Genomic DNA, 14,403 nt, shown 5'->3' with positions numbered 1-14,403 from the left:
GGCTATAACAAATGCAAAACCATGGTCACTATTGCGGTTTTGCACACAGACCTATTAATAGGATATCAAGTGAAGTTATCTAGTAGGAGGTTCAGGCTTTTTAACATCGCAGGCTGTAGCAAATCCTAATTGCAGAGAAGGGCGAGGTGATTAGTACTAGTATGCATGAACCCTAATCATTGAATGCCAAGGGGTGGCTGGATGAGGAGGGCGGCATGAGGAAATCACCGAAAAGTCGTCGGTCGCTGGGGAAAAGAGAGCCGGGTGCTCACTGGGCGGGTTGATGAGGTGGGTCCAACCTCGGCGGCGGGGCAGCCTCCTTCAATCTGGCGTCACGGGTCGCTGCAGTTGGGGGAGAAGAGGGCCGGGTGCTCGCGGGGCTGGATGTTTGGGTGGATCCGAGCTCGGCCTGTAGGGCGACCACCCCCGATCTGCCGCCGCTAGTCGTTCCAATCGAGGCTGTAATCTTGGGGAGAAGAGAGCCGGTTGAATCGGGGCAGAAGAAAGATGCGGGGTAGGCAGTGGCTCTTCCCGGGTGAAAAAGGAGGAATTTGGCTGGGTCCTTGACGAGTGGGGACACAGTGTACACGAGGAATGATTTATTTTCAGGATTTATCTTCCACTCTAATACCATGTAATTCATTTACTTCGAAATAAATATCAAATGATTATTAGAAAAAAGGAAATCTTATATAAACATTATGATTCAGTATTTTCCATGTAGTTTATTTAGGTAATTGTAAATAAATATGCCGAAACTTGTACATAATGGTCTTAAATATGTTTTTCTCGCCCACAAGGATTCCTGCGGCATCGATCCCGACCACAACGGAACTGGTGGTTTGATTTTGATCGGAATCCAACGACAAAGAAATCATTTGTATCTGTTGTAGAACTGGTTGGTTCGTCATATAGATAAATCATTTAAAAAATTAGATAGAACGAAACAACGTCACCTCACGCGTGCCCCATTCAAGTTGTTTGCCCAACAACTATCTATTTACATATAAGAATAAAAATAAGATTTTCCATCTACTCTCATCTTTCCATTTTAATTTTTTACATAGAGCGAAACAACATTACCTTATGAGCGCCCAATTGAAGTTTTCAACACACCCACTACCTATTTATTCCAGATATAAGAACAAAATAGCTATGTTAAAAATATATGTTTTTTCCATTGCCCGTTCACTCTCTTATTTCCATTTCTATTTTGAGATAAACAACATCAGATCACAAATGCCTGATTAAAGTTTCTTGCCGAGTCACTACCTCTTTATATTAGAAAGAACAAAATAACCATCTTAGAAAAAAGAGAAAACAGACCAAGGTTTTCAATTTATAAAAAATAATAAAATATATGTCTTGCATGGCTACTACCTACTTATATTTTATTTGCAGGATACTACCTATTTATATTAGATAGAACAAAATAATTACAACGCTCAATAGCCTTTGAAAAACTGTGGAGAGTACCACTACCAAAACTAATGCATGGGTCCTACCTCTCAATAACCCTTGGACTAGCTATGGCGGGTCCCACTGCTAGACATTACATGACAAAAAAATGATCACCACACATTCGTAGTATTCGGTGACACTGGCAAATCCGTCATGAAAATACCATACTGTCACAGAAATTGGCAGCCAGGTGTGCTCAGAGACCGAGGCAATTAGGTGACGTTTATCGTCACCGATTTGCGGTAATCGGTGACATTGTCCACCATCGTCATGAGGCTTTTCGTCACGGTATGTCAATTTTGTTGTAGTGTGCAGATGTGATCAAGAGCTAAATGGCTAGTTAGTTCAAGTGAATCTATCTATGTGTTAGATTATGTTTTGACCGAAAATAGTTGGAAATATCCCCGAACCCTTCTATACGTAAAAAAGAGTGAATTCCAATTTTTGTATCTCCGACTTTCGATATTTGACGATAATTACCATTTAATAAATTATCTTTTGAATTACACCATTTAGCAAAGTTTTCCCATTTTCAACATACCCTTGCTTTCAAAGTAAGAGTGGGTGCTACATACAAATCTGAACTCGATGAAGGCTAGATATAAACCTAATAAGTTTGTGTTTAATTCTTTAGAAAAAATACGGCATGTCTTATGCTTGGTGAAGTACTCTCCGATGCATTGATCTCCTTAAGCACTGGGTTCTCCAATGAGTTGGCAATGGGAAGGATACTCAACTCGCCCAATTACTCTGATATGGTCCAAACCTTAATAAAGACGAATGACAAGCTGCTTAACTCAGCCGTTGGCTGCTAGACATAAACTTAATTCTGTCGCTTCTGATTTTTTAGATTTTTTATGATCAGGAAGAATGGCCATCTTATTTCGTGGACAAAGGACATTTTCCAGTAAAATATTTGTGCCATTCATAGAGGTAATTAAATGAAATTGAGAATCCTGCTCAATATGATAACATGATTGGAAGAAACAAGTTCAATTGAAAGGATATCCAGGGAGCTCAGTGCCCACATAAGTGTCATCAATTCATCTTTGGCGTACTTCTCATAACGGTTTCCCTCATAGACAATACTTGTCATCGCTAGAATAAGGTTGTTTGCCTAGTGCTAGGTACACTCGATGAATGACCAAAAACACTCGCAGATGGCTTCGCCGAGTGTTTCATTCGGCAAACATCGGTCCAGTAAAGGTCTCTTTGTCGAGAGTAAAATTTTGGCACTCGACAAAGAAAACTGAATAGATGTAATGGAACGGGTGGCATCGGTTCCACATGGCGCATATCATTTACTAAGTACAGGTACTCAACAAAAGAGAAGTCTTTGCCGAGTGTTGGTGAATAGGTACCAAAAAATGAAGCTATGTTGCCACATCGCCACCATGTTACCTTGCCTCGCCACCTTCTGCATGCCCGCCACATCATGCCACCGCACCATGGTTCCAAAAAGGGGCCTCGCCACCATGTGCAAGCCACCGCACTGCGCCACCAAGCCTCACAATCATGTCCTGGCAAAAGCTCACATCAGCGGCCCACCCACGAGCCATGCTCATGCTCATCTGACAAGAAGACAACAGTAGTCCGCAAGAAGTGGAGTATCAATGGTGGTCGGTGAAGAGAAGCAACAACAGAAGTCGGAGGAGTGGCGATGTAACTCTGCAGACACGTGTGCTGCCACTGCTTCAGCTGCATATGCTCTTGCTGCTTTCTACTGTGCGTGCATGCTACCGCTACTGCATCATGACGCCATTGCATGCCACTGGAGATGATGACGGAAGGAGATGGATAGGAGATGAAGGAGAAGGAGAAAAGGGTTGGAAGAGGAGTCAAGGGAGAGTAGGAGAGGAAATATTTTTTTGTGCGCCACAACATCGATCCACTGTCCTTCCTCCCAACCAATCAGGATGAATCACGCGGATCGCGTGTTTCTTGGTTTGATGAGTGTTATTGATAAAACACTCGATGGATATTTATTTTCGTTAATTTTTATTCCCTTTATTTTAATTTTAATTTTATTATCTTCTCTTTTACTTTCTAGGATAACTCTTAAACATAGAGTAAAGAACACACATAATATCTTTCAGTCCATTTGAGTCCATTAGTTCAGGCATTTTTGGAACTAAGAAACCAATAAGCTCCATGTTTGGGGTTGACTCTTGTCACCCTGATATTTAGAATTTCTCTTATTTCCATGGACAAGGTCTAAATATAGACTCCTTAACAAAAATAAGTAAATTATTAAACCTTTTATTACCAATGTTTTCATGCATTTATGATTCAAATTTGAATTAAATTTGTTAAATGTGCTTAAAAGTGTACTTGACGGCTTAAATATAGCGAACAAACCAAGAAAAGTGTACAAGAAAAGTCAAGTTCAAACGGTTTCCCGCAAAAATGTACCTTAAAGTCAAGTTCAACCGGCTTAAATTTTAACATGAAATGTCTGATGGTGTATGTTCAGTGTACAAGCAAAAATGCCCCACAAAAAAAAGTGTACAAGAAAAGTCAAGTTCAAACGGTTAAGAAACCTTCCCTTGACCTGCAAACTTGACGATTTTCCTCTCGAAACAACGATTATTCATAGGAGATTGTTTGGTTTCTAAGTAGCATGGTTGTTATCATACTTGTTGGTCATAGCGGATGCCTTCGACGATGGAGCTCGTTGCACATGTAATTTCTATGTGCATGTTGCTCGTATGGACATGTTGCATATATGAACTTGTGCTTTTGAACTTGTATGGACGTGTTATTGTTATCTAGCTTGTTGCTTGTATGCACCATGAGATTGTTATATGCTTATATACATATGTGATTGTTTGCTAATTCCCATATGTGGTATATATGTAGTGCTTCCTGGAGTATGTTGCCTATCTATATATGTGATGTGCAAATATATTTGCTGAATTGCAGGCTGCTTCATTAAGAAAAAAAAAGAGACTACTGGGAGTAAACCAAGTGTTATAATCGGCTTATAGGTGAATGGTTAGTATTACACTCGGCTTACGTGCCATGTGGCATGGTCTGGGAGAACCTGACCAAACGACATTGCTCGGTGCCGGAGTAAACCGAGTATCCCGGATGTGTACTAGGCTTATTTGGAATATAAGCCAAGAGGATGGCTCTCCACATATATAGAAGCCGAGTATGACCTGGAGACACTCATCTTATTTCGTTGATATGTTGGAGTCTCAGAGAGGTTCTTCCAGAAATATAAGCCAAGATAACGACAGTCGGTTTATCTATAAGAAGAGTATACCCAGAAGACTCCGGGCTTAACCTATTGAAATGTGGCAGTCCGCAAGAAGCTTTGCTAGAAATGTAAGCTCAGAGCATGGCACTCAGCTTAAATATACGCCAAGAAGCCTACCAAGGCACGTCACTTCTGCCCAGCCGTCAAAGATCTTTATTTTGCCGACCATCCATATATTGTGCTCGTCTTAATCTTTGTCGACTGCATGATAGAAAATACTTGTCTTATACCCAATTGCTGTGAAATGGTGTAAGCCGAATCCTAAATGCTGAGTTGTACACCCGGCTTAGAATTTGCCAAGTACATTTGGGTGTTAGCCGATTATATAAGATACTTGTGCTTTCAATGTATTTCCTCTAGTGTGTACTACACCCTCTTATGTAACCAACCATGTCCACGCTGTGGTGTAGTATACTCAATGAGAATCAATAAAATATTCTCTCTCACTGACTCATGATAAAGCCTGTTTTTAGTGTATCTATTAAAAATAACATTGGATGAGGATGAATTCGATGTCACATATAAAAAGCATAGTTTTAAATAGCGGGCAAGGGCATACTACATTTGACGCTATTAGTGAGATAAATAGATCTAAATTGTACATGTTGTACTTAGCGTGACACAACTATTATCGCTAAAACAACGTTACACCGCCGAGATAGCCAAAATTTTTACTCTAATCCCGAGCACAATTGCACCTGCATAAACAGTAAACTGAAAGAAATGTAATCAATAATGAATATATCTGATTTTTCTATGTATGAACATCAACAAGTGTCCTATCATCTTGTAAAATTTCACCACCAAAAGACGCCCATAGTTGCCGTGCCAAAAAAATAAAAATACAAAAATGCATGGTCCAAACGCATGTTTCTGAGTCCTAAATTTTGCATTTTTTTCTACGGACCTCCACGGATGACTTCTCTAGGTAAACTTTTATTTGGTGTTAGAACATATGTTGATGTTCATCCACAAAAACTTCTGATTTTTTAAATTTTCTACACTACGGATTTTTGGAGGGCGATTTGATAATTTGCCACCCCTTACTTCCCCCTTTCACAATTTGCCACCCATTGTCTCAATGACGGGTGGGCCCGGGCCCCACCTGTCATTCTCAGGGGGGGGGGGATTATGAAAGGGGGAGGGTAAGGGGTGGCAAATTATCAAATTTGCCATTTTTGGAAGGTAGTTGAGCTCAGGAGCAGATAATCCATGTAAGAGCACTATTCAAAACTATATATGATAAAATAAAGTGAGAATCTTTTATTTAAACGAGAAAGGCAGAGGGAGATGTGGTGCAAACAAACAAAATGTTCAGGTTGTTGATTCTAATTCGTAACTAAATAGTCGAATATTAATGAGATATGTATAGATGGGGCCGGAACTAGGGGCATAGGTTGGAGGTACCTAGCTGGTAGCCCCTAATTACTACACTAACTAAGCTTCATTTTTTTTGAATAACTAAGCTTCATTTTATTGCAAATAACTAAGCTTCATTATTTGTAGTCAATTAATAGTGAACAAAAGCGGTGGTGTACACAAGCAGCAACAAAATCATGTTAAATGTTGTACAGTCTCAGGCTCACAACTCGCTGTCGTCATCTGAACCTTTTCCCTGGAGCTCGATGGGGACAACTGCTATAACTTCCAGTTGTTGGACATAGGACCTAGTCTTGCTCGTCATAATACTCACATCAGTTAAGAATTTCGACAATAATCTAGCTACATGTCAATCACCCTGCCATTTATGGAACTGAAAGCAATGGATATGATTTAGCAACTACGAAGTATACCTAGAAGACTCCATGCTTAACCCATTGACACGTGGTAGTCGGCAAGAAGCTCCGCCAGAAATGTATGCATGCACCATGGCACTTGGCTTACATATACGCCAAGAAGCCTTCCAGGACACGTAAATTGCCAAATGGCATATTTGACGGACCTTAATGTAGCTCGGTCGTCAAAGACCTTATGTTGCCGAGCAGCCATATACTGCAATCGGCTTACGCTTTGTCAAGTACATGATAGAAAATACTTGTCTTATACCAAATTGCTGACATGGTGCAAGGAGAATCCTAAATGCTGTGTCGGACACTCGGCTTAGAGTTTGCTGAGTAAATTTGGGTGTTCCAAGAATATTGGACGCGGACTTTAAATGTACTTCCCCTAGCTTGTACTACACCCTCCTATGTAACAAACCTTTTTCACGCCATGGTGCTGTGTACTCAATAATAATCCATAAAATATTCTCTCTCACTAACTCAAGACAAAGCCTGTTTTTAGTCTAACTACTACAAATAACATTGGAAGAGGATGTATTCAATGTCGCATATGAAAAGTATAGTTCTAACTAGATGGCTATGGCATTCTATGTTTTACGCTATCTATAGTGCGCTAAATAGATCTAAAGTATGCATGATGCATTTAGCGTGAGGCCCATTCAATTGCTACAACATCGTTATACCGCCGAGATAATCCCGAGCACAGTTGCACCCGTGTAAACAATAAACTAAAAGAAATGTAATAAATAAGGAATATTTCTGACATTTTTTATGTATAAACATCAACAAGTGATCTAACATCTTGCAAAATTACCTAACCAAAAGACACCGACAGTTGTTGTGCCAAAGAAAAAGAAAAATGCGTGCTCCAAATGCGTGTTTTGGGTCCCGAATTTTGTTTTTTTTCTACAGGTCTCCATGGATGACTTTTCTACGTGTATTTTTACTGGGTGTTAGAACATATGTTGATGTTCATCCACAAAAAATCGGATTTTTTTTTTAAAATTCTACACTATTTTAGGGATTTTCCAAAGGTACCTGAGTTCAGGAGCAGATAATCCAGTGAGAAGTTTTTTTAAAGGAGAAAGACAGATGGAGATGTGGTGCAAACAAACAAAATATTATTGGTTGATTCTACTCCAGAACTGAATAGTCAAATATTAATGAAACGTGTATGGATGGAGCCGGAACTTGAGCCATAGGTTGGAGGTACCTATGTGGTAGCTCTTAATTACTACACTATCTAAGGTACAGTTTTTGTTGCGAATAACTAACCTTCATTAGTTATATGTAATTAATGGTGCAAAGAAGAGGTGGTGTACCGAAGCTGAAACAAACTCGTGTAATATGTTGTACAGTCATAGGCTTATAGCTCGCTGTCGTAGTCTGAACCGTTTCCCTTAAGCTCGATGGGAACAACTGCTATAACTTCCAGTTGGTGGACAACGAACATAGTCTTGCTCATCATAATACTCACATCAATTCCGAATTTCATCAATAAGCTAGCTTCATGCCAATCCCCCAAGCCATCTATCCAACTGAAAGCAACATAGATGATTTAGCAACTCCCAAGTATTACCCAGAGGAATCTATGCTTAACCCGATGACACATGGTACCGCAAGTAGCTCTGCCAGAAATGTAGACCCAACGCATGGAGCTTGACTTACATATACGCCAAGAAGCCTTAAAGTTGCCTGGCCGTCAAATATGTTTTCTTGCCGAGCAGCCATATACCGCGCTCAGCTTACGCTTTGTCGAGTACATGATAGAAAATACTTGGCTTATACCCAATCGCCGACATGGTGTAAGCCGAATCCTAAATTCCGTATTGGACACTCAGCTTAGAGTTTGTCGATCAAATTTGGGTGTTAGCCGAGTATATTGTATACATGCTTTCAATATATTTCCTCTAGCATATACTACACCCTGTTATGTAACAACCCTTTCACACTGTGGCGCTGTCTACTCAATGATAATCGATAAAATATTTGATCTCACTAACTCTTGACAAAGCCTGTTTTTAGTCTAACTACCACGAATAATATTGGGAGAGGATGTATTCAATGCCACATATGAAAAGCATAGTTGTAAGTAGATGGCTATGGCATTCAATATTTTTACGCTTACTATAGTGCGCTAATTAAATAGATCTAAATTGTGCATGATGCGTTTAGCATAAGGCCGATCCAATCACTAAAACAGTGTTATACCGCCGAGATAATCCCGAGCACAGTTGCACCCGTGTAAACAGTAAGCTGAAAGAAAAGTAATAAATAAGGAATGTATGTGACATATTTTATGTATAAACATCAACAAGTGATCTAACACCTTGCAAAATAACATGCGCAAAAGACGCCCATAGTTGTTGTGCCAAATTAAAGAAAAATGTTTTGGGTCCCATTTTTTTCTACAGCGCTCCACGAATGACTTCTCTCTAGGTGAATTTTTACTGGGTGTTAGAACATATATGTTGATGTTCATCCACACAAAATCTGATTTTTTTTAAATTTTCTACACTATTTTCGGGATTTTCCAAAGGTACTTGAGTTCGGGAGCAGATAATCAATGTAAGCGTTCTATTTAAAATTATATCAAAAAAGTGAGAGGGTTTTACTTAAAGGAGAAAGACAGAAGGAGATGTGGTGCAAACAAACAAAATGTTGTGGGTTGATGCTACTCCATAACTGAATAGTCAAATATTAATGAAATATATATGGATGGAGCCGAAACTTGGGCCATATGTTGGAGGTACCTAGGTGGTAGACCTTAATTACTACACTAACTAAGCTACATTTTTTGTTGCGAATAACTAGCCTTCATTAGTTATAGGTAATTAATAGTGAACAAAAGCGGTGGTGTACCGAAGCAGAAATAAACTCGTGTAATATGTTGTGCAGTCACAGGCTAACAACTCGTTGTCGTAATCTGAGCCTTTTCCCTTGAGCTCGATGGGGGCAGCTGCTATAACTTCTAGTTGTTGGACACCGAACCTAGTCTTGCTCATCATAAAACTCACATCAATTCAGATTTTCAACAGTAAGCTAGCTACATGCCAATCCCCAAGCCATCTATCCAATTGAAACCAACAGATATGATTTAGCAACTCCCAAGTATTACCCAGGGATTCTATGGTTAACCCGATGGCACGTGTTACCACAAGAAGCTCTACCATAAGTGTACGCCCAGAGCATGGAGCTTGGTTTACATATACGACAAGAAGCCTTAATGTATCCTGGTTGTCAAAGATGTTTTGTTGCCGAGCAGCCATATACCATGCTCGGCTTTCGCTTTGTCGAGTACATGATAGAAAATACTTGGCTTATACCCAATTGCAGACATGGTGTAAGCCGAATCCTAAATTTCGTATTGGACACTCAGCTTAGAGTTTGCCTATTAAATTTGTATATTGGATACGGGTTTTAAATGTATTTCCTCTAGAGCATACAACATCCTCTTATGTAACAACCCTTTCAAACTGAGGCGCTGTGTACTCAATGATAATCGATAAAATATTCTCTCTCACTAACTCTTGACAAAGCCTGGTTTTTAGTCGAACTACCACAAATAACATTGGGAGAGAATGTATTCAACGCCGCATATGAAGAGCATAGTTGTAAGTAGCTGGCTATGTCATTCTATATTTTAACGCTGAGTATAGTGCGCTAAATAGATCTAAATTGTGCATGATGCATTTAGCGTATGGGTCATCCAACCGCTAAAACAGCGTTATACCGCCGAGATAATCTAGAGCACAGTTGCACCTGTGTAAACAGTAAACTGAAAGAAAAGTAATAAATAAGGAATGTATGTTAGATTTTTTATGTATAAACATCAACAAATGATCTAACATCTTGCAAAATAACATGTCCAAAAGACACCCATGGTTGTTGTGCCAAAGTAAAAGAAAAATGCATGCTCCAAATTCTAGTTTTGTGTCCCGAATTTTGTTATTTTTTCTACAGGTCTCCACGGATGGCTTCTCTCTAGGTGAATTTTTACTGGGTGTTAGAACATATGTTGATGTTCATCCACACAAAATCTGATTTTTTTTATTTTCTACACTATTTTAGGGGTTCTCCAAAGGTACATGAGTTCAGGAGCAGCTAATCCATGTTAGAGTGCTACTAAAATATGTGTGGATGGAGCCGGAACTTGGGCCATAGGTTGGAGGTACCTAGATGGTAGCCCTTAATTACTCAACTAACTAAGCTACGATTTTTGTTGCGAATAACTAACATTCATTAGTTATAGGTAATTAATAGTGAAAAAAACAGTGGTGTACCAAAGCAAAAAGAAACTCGTGTAATATGTTGTACAGTCACAGGCTCACATCTCGCTGTCTAATCTGAACCTTTTCCCTTGAGCTCAATGGGGACAGCTGCTATAACTTCCAATTGTTGGACACTGAACCTAGTCTCTTGCTCATCATAATACTCACATTAATTTAGAATTTCAACAATAAACTAGCTAAATGCCAATCCCCCAAGCCATCTATCCAACTGAAAGCAACAACTATGATTTAGCACCTCCCAAGTATGACCTAGAGGATTCTATGCTTAACCCGATAACACGTGGTACCGCAAGAAGCTCTGCAAGCAATGTACACCCAGAGCATGGTGCTTGGCTTACATATACACCAAGAAGCCTGAATGTAGCCTGGCCATCAAAGATCTTTTGTTGCCGAGCAGCCATATACCGCGCTCGGCTTATGCTTTGTCGAGTACATGATAGAAAATACTTGGCTTATACCCAATTGCCGACATGGTGTAAGCCGAATCCTAAATTCCGTGTTGGACACTCAGCTTAGAGTTTGCCGATTAAATTTGGGTGTTAGCCGAGTATATTGGATACGGGCTTTAAATGTACTACCAAAGTGGCCCGCTCGATGCACGGGCAAGAATTTTATAATGTTTAATAATGACAATATATTATTTATTTTGTTGAAAGGAAAAATGAAACCAAACGTAATGATAATAGATAATATAATACTTTTGTGAACATAGTTTTTTCTTAGATATGTATGATATTTTATTAATATAGTTTATAAGAGAGCAATTGCACAATTTTTTTTTTGTGATTTGATTTACTAGATGTGCATAAAAGAAATGAAAAGATTGCCAGTCTAATTAAACCTGCATGGTCCAACTTTTATGAGGATTCTACAAACTGTATATTATCCTTGGCTTCCATCAATTCAAACGTCTTTGGGTGCATCTTGTCTACTGGTCGATTTTATTGTTTGTGCCCTTTCTTTCCTAGTGAGGAAAGACAATGAAGCACCACACACATGTACACAATAATCTTAGAACCCATTTTTCCTAGCTAGTTCGGAAAGTACAAGAGGACCATGAGATTACACAGTCCCGGGGATGCAGTCACTGGATATGGCCAGTTTGTGTGTGTGTGTGTGTGTGTGGGTGGGGGGCCGGGGGGGGGGGGGGGGGTTGATGTAGATAATGTCTAGATTGTCGTTTCAGTGAGGAGACTGGTTCATCATCAAGGGTTTGTGCATGTTAAATGTGTTTTAGCCAAGGATATTGGATGGTTGAACTTGTTTTGAGGCATGCTTGATGGAAGTACGGAAAGAAAATAAGGAAATAGTAGACACATTTATGTTGTATCAAAAAATGTAGAAATATATAAACATTTATGACAAAGGTACGTTGAGTATTGAACGTATAATAACATTTGTCATTTAATAAATGTAGGAATTTGGAAATTAAGTAATACACTTGGTATCAAATTGAAAGTTTTATTTATCATATATGTGCTCTTGGCCATCTTGGCTTGTTCGATTAACATAAAGAAAGCAAACATGTGTGCATTTTGTTCACCTTATCAAACCCATGTTGGATGGCAATCACCATAATAACAAAAAAATGATGCATGTTATAAAGAGCCAATATATTATGCGGTTTTGATCCAGATCATTTATGTTCTTCTGTATGGATATTACCAAGAAAAAACTGTGAAATATGAAGTTGTATGGATTTGATTGTCCAACATTGAAGAAGCATCATTCACAAAGTCATCACTTATGTTTCTACCATATGAAAAATTCTTTATAGACTATTGGCTTGACAAAATCATCTTATTGGCTATCTTCATCATTTACGATTACATAGGGACTTTCCTTGTTTTGGGATTCATAATGGTGCTTTGGAAAGCTTTCCATGTGAGAAAAATGGTTTCGACTGACATAGCCCGACTATGTTTTGACAGTGTCCCGTGGTTACACTGAGATATGATATTGTTCCGCTTTGGAAGGAACGACCCCTCAAATTTTGTTGGTAAGATGATTATTCTTGGAATGATTAACTTTAGTTATCTTAATTTGAAGATGTTTATTTTGCACAAAACTAATATTTCAGGTATTTACACTTATCGAAATTGACAGAAGAAATTCTAACTTAAGAAGCATCATGCAAATAGTGTTCTTTTATCTCTCTACCCGAAAAAAAAATTTGTTTATATACTATTGTCTTGATCACATAATCTTCTTTCTTATATTTTTCATTTACCATTACCCACTATCTGCCCCTTTTTATCACTATTGAGAGTTCTATTGAAAGCTCCCCATGTGAAATAAATGTTTTAGTGGACATAGTCCTACCTTGTATATAGATTCTCGCGAGCCTTACACTGGATATATAGGATATTGCCTCGATTATAGGATGAGGGTCTCATAGATTCAGTTGGTAACTTGATTACTCCCAGAATATAAACACCTTCCCTGCATGTTGTCCTTTCACTAATGCATCACACGACACTTTGGTTCATAATTATGTAGGAACGGCACTTGTAGGCCTCCTTTAGTTTAAGCTTTGGCTTTAAAGAATTAGAAGATAGCCTGGCTGCTGATTCCCTCACGACCGTACGACATGCAGCCTTATAGCGCAGGTGAAACTGCGAAAGAGCATATGGTGATCAACTCGTCAAGAGGTGCTAGTCTGGGTGTCGTGCTTTTATGCAATGCATCCTGGCGGCCAATAATGATTTTGGCGGCATGCGTTGACGAATGAGATCGCAAGCTTCCCTCAGCCTGCCTAAGTTTTGTGAGTAAGACGTGGTCGCAACGGACATCTGGATCTATTGCATGGAGAACTGATAATACATATGTGTGATGTCGGATATTTGTCTTCCATATGGACGTTTACAACACAAACTGTTTCAATGCAAATCTAGAAGGACGAACTAACATGAATTACATAGCCTCTTACCGGTCCGAACTCATCATCATTGAATCTGAAAAACCATAATTTTGTACCCGAGGAAATATTCGAATATTTTCTACGTAATTTGGAGGGTGTATATTTTACCAAGTGGCTGGCTATCTAATTGCTTTATGAAATTTTTTATTATTGAAAATTATTAGATTTTTTATTCATATGAACGTGTATAGCAGAGATTTCTAAAAATTTTAATATATCAAATAAAATTCCATGAAATTTGGAGGGCTATCTAATTATTGTAAGAAATTTTTCTTTTCTATTTTCTATTTTCGATTATTAGAAATTGTTATATTTTTTATTCATATGAACGTGCATAGAAGAGATTTTCTGAATGTTATAATATATCAAATAAAAATCCGTGAAAGTAAGAGATTGATATTGTGCACGTGTTGGACAAAGTGACATATATGGAAGACCTCGATGTGTAGGACACCTAGTATTTTTTTTTCTCAAACGTGGATGCCTAGTAGATTTTTATGCATGGACGCCTAGTTGCTAGTTTTTTTTGGGAAGCACCAAGTTGCTAGTTAGGCGTGCTTTATTAGGACTATAGCTATACGTGTTGGACAGCTTTGAAAAAAAGCTATACCTGTTGGACACATGACTTTATTTGGAGTTTTAGCCTGGGTCCACCAATTTATATTGTAACGAAGATTGAATGACTAA

Source organism: Triticum urartu, chromosome 2A (genome assembly GCF_056163025.1).
Source record: "Triticum urartu cultivar PI428250 chromosome 2A, HENAU_Tu73, whole genome shotgun sequence".
NCBI lineage: Eukaryota > Viridiplantae > Streptophyta > Magnoliopsida > Poales > Poaceae > Triticum > Triticum urartu.
The sequence above is the reverse complement of the archived record's forward strand: the minus strand, read 5'-3'. Positions refer to the sequence as shown.